This window comes from Eleginops maclovinus, chromosome 12 (genome assembly GCF_036324505.1).
Source record: "Eleginops maclovinus isolate JMC-PN-2008 ecotype Puerto Natales chromosome 12, JC_Emac_rtc_rv5, whole genome shotgun sequence".
Classification (NCBI taxonomy): domain Eukaryota; kingdom Metazoa; phylum Chordata; class Actinopteri; order Perciformes; family Eleginopidae; genus Eleginops; species Eleginops maclovinus.
Window position 1 is genome coordinate 26566122 of NC_086360.1, and position 13072 is coordinate 26579193.

Here is a 13072-nt window from a genome sequence, read left to right on the forward strand (position 1 = left end):
AGGCTGACCTTCTCCACTGCCTGCAGGTCTTAACTCAGTCAACAGTGTGAAATATTTCACTGTGGAGACACTTGAACCACACACACACACACACACACGCCTGCTCAATCACCTGGACTCTAATGTCAAGAAACTGTGTGCACCTTCGAGCTATAACTCAGACCGACCGCTTGTGTCGCCTCTGTAGAGTTGAAACACCGTCAGAATGAAGATGTGTTACCGCCTGCCGTGTTAACACACTCTGCAGAGACCCTGCAGGTCAGAGACACTCGGAGAATTTATGAATAATAAAGTATCTTGCAGGGGTTTGAAAAGAGAGACCCTTTCACATGTGGTTCCAGCTCTTTTCCTGTACGTTTGACTACGGATGGGCAATCATTAATAGGACAATGACTCTCCTTTCAATGGAATCATACATTCTCTTCCAAATTGATATACCAAGAACAATCTGACATTCATCAAATAATGTATGTTTCTTATTATACTTTACATTACCACTTATTTAATGTGATTTACCAACTGAACTCCATTTAATATACACTATTTTATTGATATGAATACTTTAAATGTGCTTACCAGATATGGTCATAGCTTTAAGCTTGAACTACTTAAATACAATATTAAATAAAGCTTTCAATTAAATCAGAAAACTCTTTTAATTTGTATCATGTTTCTAACCTTTTATGGAGAGTTTTCTTTTGTATTTATTTACTGTTTTATTGATTTTCAACATGTTTTACTCATGCACGAAACAAAACAATTTCTTAATTTGTGAAAAAAAACATACATCTTATTCAATCCAACATTAAAGGCAATAATAAATATAATTATCGAGATATGAAAATACCTATATTGGGATACTAGATCTTCTCCATATTGCCCTAATAATGGCTAAAACACTCATTTGCTCTTGTAATAGATACACACACACACACACACACACACGGAAGATTCAAGATTATTCTGACGTCAGAAAGTCAATTTCCTGATCCCAGCGCCCTGAGATCATTCTCAATCCACATCTCCTCTCGCGCTCCGCAGTCGTCTTTTACTTTGCTGAATAATTCAGAGCCGTGGCTGCAGGGAGCCGCCGAGAGAGGATGGAGAGGATGGGGAGGATGGGGAGGAGGGAGAGGATGGAGTGGATGGAGAGGCGGGAGAGGCCCTAATGGCGAGAGGTGGACAGAGCGCTGCTAGGACTAATTATAGGTTCATTCACGTCACTTTTAGCTCACACATTAATATATTCTTCAATTATACATAACAATCATAGTGTGAACTAATCAGAGGAAGAGATCCACTTTATTCTAATTTAACAATCACCAGGAAATCACTCTTTTATGTCCTTCTCATTATAATGGCCAAGTTAATGACGATTTCTAATTATACTGTTAAGTCTTAATTGTTGCCTGGCTTGTATTTATTATTGAGTACATATAGCAGCTTTGGAGGCAGGTAGACAAGGTAAAAACACTTAACAAATGGAGGAAAGCAAAAGCATGTACCTCTTCGTCGCACAAACTCCCAACTTAATCTTCAGGGAACAAATGCTAAAATGTTCCGGTGCATGCCTGCTGTGTCACCTCAGTGCAGCTGAAAGAAAGTATTCAGGCAACTGTGAGCAGACAGCGTGGGAGGGAAATGCGACGGAGGAAAAGCCCGATTAGAGCCACAGACTCTGGTTAATTGTGTAGGAGTAAGAAGTAACCACAGAGCACTTATCAACGCTGTTTACAAGCCACTTTAACAGCTTGTGCAACCATGATACTTCAACGGAGCTGAAAAGCCTCCGTAATGTCCATAAATTTAGCCAAGTTTATAAAGCAGAAGGAGCTCTGACAACTGATGTAATGAGTTTGGTTGAGTCCTAGCTGTTAGAAAGGCTGTGGGTCTCAGTGGTAATTAAAATGCATGCTGCAGAGCTAGAGAAGCAGGGCGGGAAACCTCAAGCCAATTAGCATTTAAAACAGCAGAACACCCTGTCGCAACAAGATAAAATTCATGCTGAGGCCTAAATGAGATGTAAATCACATCGTAGCCGGGTGAAATAAGGAAAAGAGCAAGGTAAAAACAAAGGATTAAAGAGGGATAATCCACAGCAGGCTGGCAGGGGAGCAGACCGTCTCCTCTCCAACCTTAGTCGGATCAATACGAGGCAGACTGCTGGCAGACCGTCAACACAGCAGCCTTCACTTTGTCTTCATGCATTAGCATCGTTAAAGCGGGAATGAGTTTAGACTCTGCAGCTTCGCTCATTTAAATGTGACTCGTGTTTTCGTGAGCATTTTTTATCCAAATTGCCTTATGTTGGCGTATGCTTATGACTCAACGTGTGACACGAGGGTCGGGGATTTAATGCAACTACGGTAAATTATACTTGGCAGCAAAGAATGACTCGGCAAAATCAGCAGAAGGATTGCTAGAATATAAACATGAATGATACGGTGTGATGTCATCTATTTAGTTTAAGTAGTACTGTTTCATTACAGCTGTCAAAAAAGTCATTTGATTTCTGATTAAAGGGAAAGAAAAAGCAACGATTATGTCCAAGAGACTTTTGCTAAATGTGTCCTTGAAGAAACACAAATTAAAATGCAGTTTTAGCTCGCTGTTTTGGTTTTATGCTTATACTTCAATCACACTGCTTTCTTTCACCCTATTTCCAGCTGAAACACCCTGACAAACCAACCTAGCAACTAGCCAATTAACAAAGTATAGCATTTAGCAGCTCAGAGTCAGTGAAGACCAGAACGCGAGCTTAAAGACGGGTGGGCTCCTGACTCTTTGCTCAGTATAATTAACCATGGATACTTTAGTATGACGAAGACGTGTTTAAAGCTTGTTCAACAGGCCGAAAAAAGGCTTGCTTTCCATGTCTGTTTCAAATCGAGCAGTAAAAAGCTTTGGTTTGTAAATATTTATTATTAATCCGTTGAGCAGGAACTACCACAAACTGAGACTAGCTCCTCGCTCTGTATCTTTCCTCCTCTCGAGGGCCTCATCTCATTTGAGGATAACCCCCCCCAACCCCCCGAGACACGTATTGAAATCATATCAAACACACAGACGTCCACACACACACAAATCGCTTCATCCAGCATCAGCTTACTGCATGATCTGATAGACTCAGCCTCTAGGGTATCCGATAGCCTTCTCAGTCTCTGGTTGGGTATTTAGATTAAAGAGAACACCATGCTTCTGGCTGATGATAACCCAGATGTCTTTAAAAAAAAAAAGCCCTGGACACAAATCCTCAGCTGCCACCCTAAAAAACTGGAGTCTGTTGATTAAACCAACTCTGTGGAGGAACACTTTGAAATGAGCCCTTTAATCCCACTGCCCAAAAGTGTAGAGGGAGGAAACCACTCTGCGGTCTTTGTGAAGTAATAAGGTGTTTGATGAAGGACTTAAAGCTTTTAAAGAACAAGGACCGGTCTGCTGGCACAGCTGCAGCTTTAAATAGAGCTGTGATAATCAATTACATCTATTCTGACTTATCCAATTTAACTTTATTTCAATAGCACATTTAAAAACAACAGAGTGCTGTACATCAATAAATATATGAAAAAAAGCATAAATACATTCAGAAAATACAGAAAGAACTTAAAACAAATGTAAAATACGGGACAATAAAACCATACTGAAACCAGAGACTGAAAACTCTCATACATTACGTAAAAATATTATGAAACACAAGTAAATCAAACCCACATTTTGCACTGGTGTTGAAGAAAACAAGCATTGTTTGAGCCCAGTCTGCTCGGATTGGTCAGCTGAGGGTGTCCCGCCCCTTCGCCAATCACGTGCAATGTGCTGGAGGGCTAGCCAATAGAAGTATGAGTGTTACACAGTGATGTCACTACAGAAGTAAGTAAAGGAGTCCAATGGAGGCCCTTCAGTGTGCAGGAGAGAGGGAACTTTAGGATTTTAGCCTTTGCAGACCCTTTACATGCACAGAAACCCAATAGGGCCTCTTTAAGTAAAGCATCTGACTACTTCCTCCATCCCTGCATCCACCATAAAGAAAGCTGTGTCGCTGCACACCACAAAGCTATTTGACTACTCAAATCTGCCTGTCCTTCATTTGCCTGCTTTTTGGATCGGAGCAGAAAAAAGACGCCTTTGAAGTTTCTCATGTCTGTCGTTATAGGAGCTCTGGGAGGAGGGTGTGTGTCTCTGGAGGGTAAAATTTGCGCAACCATCAAAGAGAAAACTGAGTCAATTCAGAGACCTTTGGCCACCGCCTCTCATGGGGTATCACTCAGTCTTTGAAAATGAAGGGAAATGCACATTATGCGTCTGATTCGTTCAGGTGTTTAATGCAGGATTGCAGGGAACTAAAATATGTTGTTATGGTCTTGAAACACCTCTAAATCCACATCATAATGCATGATAGTCACTCCAGCTGTTTAGTGTTTCCTTTTCTCAAAAATTAAGGAAATCACAGAAGACAGATTGCCTCATATCACCCGTCAGCTATGCTAAGCAGGGTGTGGTTAAAGGCAAAACATACTGAACCATATTCCAACGAGAGGGCAGTGAAACCCTTCTTAGCTATTGAATGACAATATAAGAGGAAGTATTAAAGTAAATTAAGATCTAAATACAAAGAAACAAATAGTAATATGTGAAGTATTTCAGGAAAGTGCCAAAAAGCTATAGTGAAAGAACATTTCATTCATCAGACAACCTTGAAAGCACCTTCATGTATGACTTATGACCTCTTTCAAAAGGGGGTGTAGCCTATTCTGCAGAAAACATTCAATATCTCAGCTTATCACCTATTATCAGTGAAGCCTTCACCTGACTGTAATGCCTGTGACACCTATAACCCTCATGGATGCTGTAGGGCCCCTGGGAGCACTCTCAGTAATGTGTTCAGCACATAGTGAGAACAACATTACATTGATTATATCATTTACGCTGGACCCATTGGGAGGCACGTGCATGTAGGAGGCCTGCTCTCCCACTGATGCTGCATCTGTAGGATGGAGACATTTCACCCTACAGGAGGGGAATTTACATCATGATTCGAAATAAAAGGGATTTGTATTCTATGAGCAAATGCAGGGGAAGGTTCTATCCATTATTCAAAAAGGGGACTTTTGGGGGGTGTTCCCTTTCCTGTAGTGTGTTATATAGGTCTATGTGCATGTCAATGGTTCAGAAAGGGGGGAAAAGGGGCTGCAGCACGGGCAGTAGAGGCACTAAATACAAATAGGAACCTGAAAATGAGCTTTTACGTCTCCAGGCTGAAACACTGCTCTGCTAAAGGTAATTTCCAGAGTCGAACTCTTTGAATTCTGTACAACCTATTTTACTTTTGGTAGGATTCATGAACGGGATCAGCGCGCACATGCCCAATCCCTTAGGACCTGTCCAATCTCTAAAGCACAACACATCCTGAGGCTCTGCATTCACACACTTTTGGCATTCCACACACACACACACACACACACACACACACACACACACACACACACACACACACACACACACACACACACACACACACACAAACACAAACACACACACACACACACACACACACACACACACACACACACACACACACACACACACACACACAGAGCAGCAGGCAGGCAGGTTGTCAGATCAGGTGATGGGGATCACTTGCTATCATGAAATTCAGCTGCCCGGTTTCTGGCGCTTGGACAGACTTACCCAATCTGCAGCCAAACCTTCTTACACTGTGCATTTCATGATGACTGCACCATAATGTTCATACTTGGATGACTGTACTTCACCGTTGTAAAAGTTGGATCAGGATTGACTTTCAAAACTAGTTGTGATGTCGCCAAATCATGCTTTACGTCTTAAACTCTGACACCCCATAACTGTATTTCAGCTAAATGTAATTTGCATATTCATAATTGCACAGGGCGTCGATTTAAAATGAAATAAAACTCTTTGCTCCTTCACGCTGCCCCTTTATTCATTTACATATTCATAAACCCATTTGTATGGTCTGTAGAAAGACAGGAAATCTATCCCGTGAAGAAAAACGTTTTCTATTTCCCTCAGCTGCAAATGTGGTTAAACTATCTCACCACTGTAAATTAAATATTATTAATAGGCCCAGTGAGCACCGACGCAATTACAAACACTGCCTGGCTCCATAGCTATGAGGCTAATGCTTAAAAGAACATTTACAGCCAATTCTTTTTACAAGATTTTCATTGAGAAGCTTAAATTACATTTACACACAAATGCAGGATGAATGGTTTTCCAGCTGAAGCCGAATTAGTGGGTTTTTTTGCAACACCGGCAGTGTTAGAGAACATTATCTGATTCAGGATAACAACATTTTACTTATATTCCCTGCAGAGTTTCCTTTTAACGCATTTTGTCGGAGCAGATGTCAACATTTGCAAAACGTGGATCCCACTTTAAAAAAATACTTCCATAAAGGGGAGAGAAGGGAGTTAGTGCGTTTTAGTACGAGGGATACTGTCACTTTCTTCCCTGTATCCTGCTAGTGTTTAAAGAAATACAGTAAACCTCCAACAAAGCAATAACGTCTGCCCCTATAATCCAATAAAACACTCACCCTGAATAATGCTCCCTTATCTGTTAACAACAAACACCAGTATGCATGCGTTCACAAACACAGTATGTCGTGTCGGCTGGTGTGTAAAGTGTAATCCTCCCAAGGGGTTATGACACACGTGCTGCCAGTCTTTCAGGCTCCCCGTGGGAAACTGGAGAGTGGAAACTAGTACAGCGCAAAGGGTCAGTTGGGATATATTAGGGTCATAGACAGTGAGGCTTAACTAGACAAGTACAGTAAATAGCTGAGGGTATTTAGTCCGCAGTAGCAGAGACTGTGAGCTCTGCCAAGGCAACTGTTGCAACTGTGTGTGTTAATCTCTGCTAGTTTTAAATATGCATCAGTATGTAACCTAAGCTGGTTATTGGCTTTTGTGGGGGGGGATTCAGCTAACATGGATGCCCCTCGCTGCTCACTCAGTTGCCAGGCTTATGTATCTGAAGGGAAAGCAATGCCTGCAGAAGTTGGCATGTCCTGTGTCACATTCCCAGCCACTCTTCTACTACGCCCAGAGCACCGAGGCCTGCATGTGTGGCCATCGTCAGGAGCTGCAAGAGTTTTGACTCGAAGAGGCTACAGAATAATTATTTTAGTCAGTTTTAGCAGCTTGTTTTTACATGTATTTGACCCTTTGCTAAGCCCTGCTAACTCTATGCTAGCTGGTGGAGCTAGCCTACAGCGCACTCTGTCACTGACTGCGCTCCCTAAAGAATATTATGTACATGTTTTAAAGTAATAAAAAGAATCAGATAAGAAGACAGAATGACTTACAAAAGAGAGATAGCTATATCCTGGATTTTAAACTGTGCTAGCCGTTCGACCTTGCATAGAGCTAGCATAGCGCTAGCATAGAGTGCACACTGTCACTAAATGCACTTCCTGTACAAAATATAATGTATTTTTTGAAATACAATTGAAAGAAAGAAGCAGACAGAATTATCTGTAATGAGCTTCTGGAAGTTTGAAAGATATAAACTAGATTTGTAGCTGTCAGAGCAGTGAAAACACCGTGAGGCCTAATGACACATCACATGCAGAAAATAAGGAAATGAAGGAGTAACACTGTTCCTGTAAAGCTGGGTAGACCTTTAATCACTATAAAGTCAGTCAAAAAACAAAAGTAAAGTGTATATGCTTAAATTCAGTATACTTTAGAGTAGCTAACATAACATAGCATTGGAGTGCAGATTTGTGATGTGATGTTCTCTGTGATTGCTGTGTTGCATCAAAACGTTTAACAAGCCTCTTTCCAATCCCCCCTGTTGACAAACATCATTAGTCTACATGCCAGCGTGTCCTTGAGCAAAATACTAAACATAACATCGATCACCGAGAGAGGATGCTTACATCTCACGCTTCCACGAGCAGGAGCCTCTCGTCCTGACTTGAGTGATGGATATCAAATTTACAAGACTCAATTGATGTTTCAAGTCCCTCTTTTATATCCCAAATATAAATCTGGCCAGTCAATGCATTTCCTAGCAGGAGCAAAGGGCATTAATGCCCAATATCACTCTACCAGCACTATGGCATTTAAGGTTTAGCAAAAAACATATAGGAGGAACTGAGCTCACACCCAAGGGAGGAGGCTATTCCAAAAATAGAGCAGAAAGTGGAGGCATACATAAACATACACGGACGCAGAATGTGCAAGTCAAATAAACACAGAGGCCAGAGAAAGAGAAGTGAGATCACTGACCTTAATGTCTATGTCTCAATGCACAATGACCCTTCACCGTCTATCCCTTCCCAAGCCCTTTCTCCCCGACACAATTAAGTATGTTATGGCTATTTATCTGCAAGCGCCATCTGCAAACTGCCTCCGTCCACACCAGTGAGGTCAGTCCAATTCTCTTCTCACTTCCTGCAGGAAGCCAAGTTGAGCTAGGACTGGACGAGCACACACACACAAACACACACACACACACACACACACACACACACACACACACACACACACACACACACACACACACACACACACACACACACACACACACACAAGTTGCTCTCCAGAAAACAGAGCAATCCTCTCAGAGCAAAGCAGCAGCAGACACAATGTGGAGGTTTTGGAGATGTTAATCAGGGATAAACTGCACAGGAAACACACACCAGGTCTTAACTTTGGGATTTCTGTACAACTAATATTGTTTTTCAAACCCACTGTAACTTCATGACTAAAGCTGATGATAACTGGATTGAAATGGTGGGTAAAACTTTGTCTGGAACATGGATGGATTAAAAATAAACCCACACATATACAGTTATCTAAAGTCACGTTGCTTCTCTGCAGGCAGTGTTGGCAGTCCCTTGTGGATCAGCTGCTTCCTGCCGTCTGTTCCTGATATTTACAGTACAACACTTACCTAGCAACCAGTGAATACTCATTCTGCTAATCCACTCTACAAAATTCCTAAGACCTACAATGTGTAGCACACTGGCAGTAAACCTTATCTACTTTTGTAACAAATGGCAGTAATAATGCAGTTTCATATCCAGAAAATTGTCCTCGCAGCACAAAGTCTATCAAAAAGGCTGCAGAGTCATGCCACAGCAATTTCTGGTTGTATCTGCTGCCTGTTGCCGGATGCTTGTGTGCCCCTGCAGAGCCCATCAGTCTAATGAAGTGCCCATAAATCAGCTTAATGTACACACACACAGGGCCTGGCTGGTACAGAGGTTGGGAGAGATGGATGGCACAAAAGTCGACTAGCAATAAAACAAAGGGAGATTTCCACACATCTTCCTCCTGCCTAACAGAATCATCCTGTCTGTATGGATCATGACAACTAAATGACCCAATAGAGGACTCGGAAAAGACACAAAGGCATGTTTTTCTTCTAATATTTAATATAAGAAGCCATGTTCAAGGTCAACTACAAGTTTCCCTGTTACATTAGCTTGGAATAGTTGTTTATGTGCATTATTTAATTGGGCAAATATACATTCATTACTTTCTAGAAGGGAACTCAGAGAGCACAGTCCCTCCGGCATGGCCCAAACATCTTGCAATGTTAATGAAAGTGGGGGGGGGAAAGTGTGTATCCGCCTACATTTAATTGGTTGTTACTTGGCCCGTGCTTCACCCTTTTTCTAAAGTTGAATGAAAATCAGTGCAGCACTTTCTTAATACACTTGCTGACAAACAAAGAAACAACTGGACTTAAACTCCTTGATGGAAGTAATGAATCCTGAGTTTGATTTTGAATGAAATTGACTAAGTAAAAGTAAAAGTGTTGTGAGATTAGCTAACCATAGCCACCATGGCTATGGTTGTAGCAGATGGAATAAAACTGCAGCATATGTGACTCTAACGCTCGTTAGCTTGAGTGAGTCAGACCCTCAGCAACAGTTCAGGTCCCAGAGCAGGATGTCACACAGCACCCAAAGGTCACTGCATGGCACGGCAGACAGACAAAAAGAAAGCCGTCACAGCCATGAGACAAAAATCATCTCTGGCTTTTAGCATCCTTATTCAACAGGCTTAACATAAATCACTGCGTAAAGTCACACCATATCTCCAGAAGAACATGTGTTTAAATCAGAGCCTCCCTTCTATTGGCTTGTGCTCCAACACATTGTACGTGATAGGCTAAGGGGGCTGGCCAGCTAACCAATCAGAGCAGCCTGGGCTCTGGTTTAAGACAGAGGGTGAAAAGAGGTGCTGCAGCACAGGCAGTATGAGAAACATAAAGACCTTTTTGAAAGCATGGGGACATGTCAACCGGAAACCGGAAAATGGGCTCCTTTAATGATGGTCCAGGAAGAATAGCCAATGCTAATGCTATAGTGCTAATGTGGGTACCAATGAATGACAAACATCTGCATCAGTAAGTGAAATACATCCAGAGTTATTAGGAAAATCAAAGCCTGCATCCCTCACACACAACCCTTTATCAACCAATGAGAGGCCCTTGTTTCAGCTTCAACACGTGCTCATTCAAGCCCAATCTCCAGGTTTTACACCACAGATTGTTTCATTTAGAAGGGATCTGACCTCCTGCTCACCCCTGGCAGATTTGACATCACGATAGAAAGTCGTTATTGGAGTGTCGGTATATGAAATTCTTAATCCTAAGCGATTTTCCATATACCGCTTATAACGCTGTCATTTCCAATTCAGTCCAGCTGCTGACAGATGTGGAAATAGATTGAATCCACACACTGATGAATTTCTCACACAACACCATGTCACACAGATTAAAATTGAATTACAGTAAGACATGTTTGTCCATATTCATTGTCCTAGCGTTTAGAAATGCTCTGAAGCCGTCTCGTGGTGAGCGCTTCAAATAGGCGACTTTGCCGTGAGTAAGATAAGAGACGGACACTTCATAGAGAGAGTTTGTATTCAGCACAAGAAGCCTTTGTTCAGGAAACTGGGTGAAACACTGCTGCCTCTCAGGACTTTCAAAGTGTAGTAGCAGCGTTTCCCCCCCCCATATTTACAGTATGGTGCATGTGTGCAGTGTGCAGTGTGCAGCGCATGGCCTTGGACTCTGTAGGGAGGTTTCTGTGGGGTGGCAGTGGCCTCCATAATAGCCTGTAGCCTCCACAGCAGCCCACATGCCTGGACGCATTATGACAGACTAGGTCTGGGACTAGACCCGCTCTCTGACCACGGATGTCCAGATGTGCTTCTCTGTGGGTCCTGATCTGAGGCCAATCATTGTAGGTTGAAAATAGCCATGGTTAGCGTAGGAATGCATGTGTGAATTTCATTGTAAAAGGTGCCAGCTGCAGCCTTGTGACAATCTGAGTATTTAGCTAATTTGCATGTGAGCTCCTGGTATAAACTAATGTCACAATGCTTTGGTTTTATAGGGGATTATATGCTCATCTCACTGTGAGGTTCTCATGCAAATCTTGTATGATATCAACTTGTTAATCTTTTCACATTGCCTTGCTCTTACCTGGGTTTGATTTTCCCTAATCAATCACTAACGATGAACATAATAGCCTCAATCTTGTATGATCTTAAGTCGGCAAGGGTGCATTTCAACCCCACCATACTGGTTTTGCAGGGGTTTAAGATCGGAACAGAGTGAAGTTTATACAAAATAAGATCTTAGAAGATCTTGAGAAGACTAAGTCTAGGTTAAAAACATTCGTTAATCAAGAAAGTCGTTTAAAATCCAAGGACATTCAGCAGCCTGAAGATGAAAGCGAGGCGATTAAGTACATTTTTTCAGAAATATCCCCAATAGATTCAGTGTTTAGTTTGGGAGGATTTCCTGTCAAATGACTTCTTGAAAGAGTTGAAGATTGTGCAGGATTTTCTTTTTAAAAAAATGGCAAAAGGAGCCCGATGTTATACAAACTATGAACTCCAGAAGAGAAGAGTGACAATGAAAGGTCAAAAAAAGAAGTCAGTCTTTATGCTACGCTAAGCTAACCATTTCCAGTCAAATTTGGAAGATGCACCCGACTCTTTGCAAGAAAAATAATAAGTGTGTTCCCTAAAATTCCTTTTCACTCCCCTTTGAAGACCACATTTCTGTTTTGACGTGTTTTCTGGCATTAATGAACATTTGTGAAACAGCATCAAACCCAGCCAGAAGCCTGCCGTGTAAAATCCACTTAAGATTCAGCAGAAGCTGCCACTCCTGTTGTTTACAAGTCGACATGTGTAGAATTGAATGTGGCTATTATTTATTAACGCCAGAATTCAAGCAGCAACTTCACTCCTCTGAAAATGTAAAATGAGTCATAACAGAGCGTCGGGAGAATTTAATTAAATTAGAGCATCGTCGGATTTGAGAAGCTTTTCAGGCCCCAAAAAAATAATCATCTCCAGGACCTTTCAAAAGAATCTCTTTCCTGAATACGCGTGGATTTAGGAAGAATAAATCCAATCCTGGGTGTCTTTGTGTCTGCGCTGCATTGATGTATGTGCTGAACAGGCGTGAAACATTTGAGGACAAAATGTCCTTCACTTTGAGCTGCTCCTTCCCCCTCCCTCCGTTCCTTCAGTTGTTCCTCTTCATCCATCATGAGCCCTCGAACTGAGGCAGGTGCTTTCACTAAACCTCCCTGAAGAGCCCACCCCCTCCTCCTCCTCCTCCTCCTCCTCCTCCTCCTGCAACCCTCTCTTTCTCCTCGCCTCCCACCATATCTCCCACTGAAGGAACTCATCAGTGGCCCCTTCACATCTGCAGGCATCTTAATTGTATATTGTCAAACCAGGTTTTGTTTTTTTTCAGCAAGGGACGTGATCTAGATCAGCTGGGGGACTGCAGAAAGGCTGCTCACACACACACACACACACACACACACACACACACACACACACACACACACACACACACACACACACACACAGGAGCCTGTACACTGTAGCTACTGTGCATATGATAATAAAGCCTTTGAATCATTAACACACATATCCAAATTAAGGAACTTCTACAGACATTTGCTAAAAGATGAATGTGCAAATATGCATTACACACAGAGAATCAGACTTGCACACACTCATACCCAGAGGCTAAAGAGCGAGGAAGA

The 13072-nt window shown here is 42.0% G+C and overlaps 1 protein-coding gene across 1 annotated transcript in view; it reads right to left on the bottom strand.

The window, feature by feature from the left end:
• Positions 1-13072, bottom strand: part of zdhhc8b (zinc finger DHHC-type palmitoyltransferase 8b) — a 69266-nt gene that overhangs the window by 21298 nt on the left and 34896 nt on the right.